At 35.6% G+C, this 4,338-nt stretch overlaps 1 long non-coding RNA gene across 1 annotated transcript; it reads left to right on the top strand.

The window, feature by feature from the left end:
- The first annotated feature begins 332 nt into the window (after window positions 1–332).
- Window positions 333–3,818, top strand: LOC120526017. The gene is made up of 3 exons (XR_005633060.1): window positions 333–539; window positions 2,259–2,347; window positions 2,722–3,818. It is a non-coding gene; the product is annotated as an uncharacterized LOC120526017 (long non-coding RNA).
- The last annotated feature ends 520 nt before the right edge of the window (window positions 3,819–4,338 follow it).

Below are 4,338 nucleotides of genomic sequence, written 5' to 3'. Positions count from 1 at the left end.
GCCCTTGATTATTCAGTGTTGTTTGCCTGGCTGTCAGCTCTGCTGGTTGTCATTATTAAGATACAATGAAGGGAGCAAACTTCCCAGAGAAAGGGCAAAATATAATGAAATCAACAAAAGGTAGTTAAGCATTTAAATGGAAATATTTCTAAATGTCTTATAAATGTAAAAATCATGCTGCGATGCTTTCTTAATGTAGAATAAGAGAAGAGGAACAAGAAATACCAGGTAATTAATTGAGATCAGTTTTATCAGGTGTTGTCACTAATTATGAATCAGGTTGGAACAAAAACCTGAAGCCAGCGTAGGCCCCTAGGAACAACATTGAGAACCCTTGCACTAGCACATCCATACACTGGAATAATTCCAAGATATTATTTTATCTATATGACTTTACACAATGCTGTTTACAGAACAATAGATTTACCAGAGGAAACCAGTACAAAACTGGCTGAATGGTCAAACCCACCTAAAGGGTCTTTTTGCCAGGACTGATCTTTTGGAGAATTCATTCCAGATTGGCTTGACAGCAGAGTGGGGTAGGGCTGATGTTGTAATGTGAAATGACAGAAAAAGGCAAACTGTGAAGATGAAGGACTGATCTGAAAGAAACTTCCATTTCTTGAAGTAAATCATTCCTAAATACAGTATTTTAAAGCAATTGTGAGCAATGTCAGTCCTGGGTTGGGTTCCAAACCAATTGCTTAATTAGAAACCAGTCCTTACCAATAACGGATCTTATTTAATGTCATGGCTTGTTAGTGTTTTAAATCTGCAATGTAATGTCATTCTCATTTTTTCCTTTCCAAGGATATCATCCAAATGATTTGAAGCTGAAAACAGATGAGTAATTCTCAGTCCTTCCTTTTCTCTTCAGTTTCCTTCCAAATATTTTATTAAACCAGGTAGTTCATGATGAATACACTCACTTGTAAATGTAAACAGGTTAAATGGGGAAACGATGGTTCCTTTATTTGCACCTTAGTGCTAATAAGATATGTAGCTTTTTAAAGCTAAAATAAGCAAGAAGGGTAGGAAATGTTAAACACAGGTCAACTGAAATGAAGCATTAAATGTTACTTGACTTCTAATTAAGAAATTGGGGTGGAAGAAAAACCTGCAACCCTGAAGGACAGACGTTGCTCACCTCTTCTTTAAAGCTATGGTGCTCCTTCCATGTTTAGTGTTCTGTTTTTATCCTTATGTACCTACCATACTTTGTGTCCTGCCACTTGAAGAAACTGTAGTTTGCTTCCCAAGTTGTTTGCGTTGTGATCAAACATAAGCATATAGCTTTAAAAAAGGCAATTTTAATAGATCAGCTAATGCCTGCACAATATTTAACATGTTTATGTTTAGTTATGTATTACTTTCCAAATAAGTATTTACTTACAGCCTTACACATAGTGCATGGCGTTGTTTGGAAGAAGATTGATCTTTGTGCCATTATAGATGCAGAAGCAGATTGTTTTACCACAGGTTGTGTTGCCTGTTAGCTTTATTTTGAATTTTCTATTTTAAGATCTGGTTTCTAACGTTTTAAAAACTAGTTTAATTTGAACTCTCTAAAGCAGGGACAGGCAATGTGAGTCCTGCAGGTCTGTAGTGGCTGCAGGTTTTTGTTCCAATCCAGTTTCTTAATGACAGATCACTTATTGCTGATGAAGCACTTATTGTTCAAGTGACATTTTAAAGTTTTATTTTAGTGGTCTTGCTTGTTAAGCTTTCCCACCCTTAAAGGCTTATTTTAGTCTTAAACAGTTGCGTTAACTGTTTTTAATGGCTCCTTGTTAGCAATAAGATGCAAATGACAAAGGAGCCAGCAATTCTACATCTAACTTGTTTCCACTTATACCTGTGTGGATTCATCGCATACTCTTTGGTCTAATAAAACACTTAAAATAAAAATGTCACAGACTGAAAATTATCCATTTTAGGCTCCAAATCATTTAAATGGTATCCTTGGAAATGGAAAACATCCATGATATAAGAACCTAACATTGCAGACTAAGAAGCCATAAAACTACATGAGGTCTGAGACTGACAAGGATTGGTTTCTAATTGAGCAATTGGCTTGGAAAGAAAACCTGCAGCCATTCTGGCCCTCCAGATTCGATGTTGCCTATCCCAGCTTTAAAGTACTGTAGGGAGAGGAGTTTCAGTTTAGCCATTTAATCTTTAGGTATCTAACATGCTTTCCCAATGCTGATAGTCTATGTTGTATTTTACTCATTTGGTGTTACCTTATTTTCCTGTAGATCCCCCATCCCCACTGAATACTACAAAACTGAAGAACTACATTTCTGCATACCTACAAAATCTACTCTATAAAATTCTAAGCCTAAAAGTACGATTTTATGTCACATTTTTATTTCACATTTTTTGTTACGCTTTAAATCAGGCTAATTTTGAAAATCTATATATATGTTTGGTATCATTTTTTTCAGAATTTATTGAACTTTAATGTGATGTTGTTAGATTTTCAGATTCTTATTACGTTTTTAAATTATAAACCAAAATATCAAGAAAGCAGTGGTTTTTGTCAGTTAAAATGAATGGATTGTTTATTTAGTCTCTTATAAATACTCATCGAGCATAGTGGACCTCTCATTTTGTGATTTTTTTCTCTGTTAAATAATGATTAATTTTTCTTTTGGATAATTATAGAATTTCATGATTTTGACTCCAATAAATAATAATTTTTCTTTTGTACATTTACAGATTTTACTAATATTCTGGCTGCAACTAGGGATTGGCCACCGAAGGCCCCCCTAGTAGTCAATAAAAGGATAAGATGGAGCTCTCTGTACCATTTTCTTCTGATCCTCTGACCAGTGTCTCACTCTCTGAGGATTATCAAACCACTCATTCCAGAGGTAGCAGACCTTGAGTTATCTTCAAAAGACATGCCACTCTAATGGAATTTTGCAGACTGTGGCATTTAAAAGGGGCTTGTTCTGGTGCATATTCATTTGGTGAGAATTGGTCTTTAAATGCCTATTACTCTCTGCCATTAGAAAAGTAGTGATAGTGTGACACTTTATGTTTTTGGCATTCTTGATTCTTAAACAAGAAATATATTTGTACACTATAAATCACAAATGTTAGAAAATTGTAATTCACATAATGTAGTATATACAACATGAGTACTCTCCAAGATGTATGCTATGGAAGACTGTGCCAGGTAGACATTGAGTAATTCAGAAGTCAACAACTACCAACAAAGTGCAATCAAAATGTCCAAAGGCTATTGGGGATCAGCTGCTGTATATGATTGTATAATTCTGTGTGTATAGGTGGTCCTCACCCAGAATAAATTGAGCATGTCAAGCCTGCCTGATGTGAATGATGGGGTATGAACATTTGTATTTACAAAGCAACTGCTCCAAATCTGTCCAAGCAGAAGGAAGAGCAGATTGCAAAGGAGCATCTAAGGCTGAATCCCCACAGGCATTTCCTAACAGTAGCAAATTGTTTATTTTTATCTGAAACGTTGTAATTTAGTATATGCTGTGTGGCAAAATAAAAAGTTGATGCATACTGTAGTTTTGTAACAGAATAACACTGGTTGTAAAAGCATTTGCAGAAAAAGTACCAGTGAAGATCCTGTTATTATAAAAGGGGTTTGAAAAGCCAAGAAAAATTTCTTCAGCATGCAAAGGAAAGCACCCTAACAAGGCATAGCACTGTAAATGTGCATGAGATGGAGGCCATCATTAAAATTATGGTATGAAAGGAAACAGAATAACAAGAAAAAAACATGAGTTAAACCTGTCCCACACGGCAGTCCCTCCAACTAATGCAATGTATAGTTCTCCAAATCCTCCATCACATTAACTTATTGGAGTTTAATGATTTTGATCCTATCTATTTCACAAATTTCAGATTTAACCACGGGGAATCATATTAGGGTAAACCAAAAAATAAAGGTAATTTGCAAATTACAATGCAATATAGCACGTTCACAATGGTTCACGGGTAATTCACACATGAACACAGTGCAGTGCTCTGCCAGCAGTTTAGTTCAAGCCAAGGTCAAATGAACATGGATGCTCCGTAGTGGGGTTGCAACATTGTTGAACAATACACCATAAAGAGATTTTTTGGACAGAAGGCATGAAACCTGCTGAAATTTACAGAGTAATGTTGGCACAATACATACATGAAAACAGCATGACTCAACAAAAAGTTTATGAATGGGTAGAAAGATTTAAAGCAGAAAGAACAAGTGTAACTGTCCATGCTCGACCTGGTTGACCATCAACATCACGCACGCAAGCCCATGTTAACATGGATAGATTAAGATGTCTGCTGATGCTACAAGTTTGGTTATCAACT

The sequence above is a fragment of the Polypterus senegalus genome, chromosome 3, assembly GCF_016835505.1.
Source record: "Polypterus senegalus isolate Bchr_013 chromosome 3, ASM1683550v1, whole genome shotgun sequence".
Lineage (NCBI taxonomy): Eukaryota > Metazoa > Chordata > Cladistia > Polypteriformes > Polypteridae > Polypterus > Polypterus senegalus.
The sequence above is the reverse complement of the archived record's forward strand: the minus strand, read 5'-3'. Positions and strand labels throughout refer to the sequence as shown.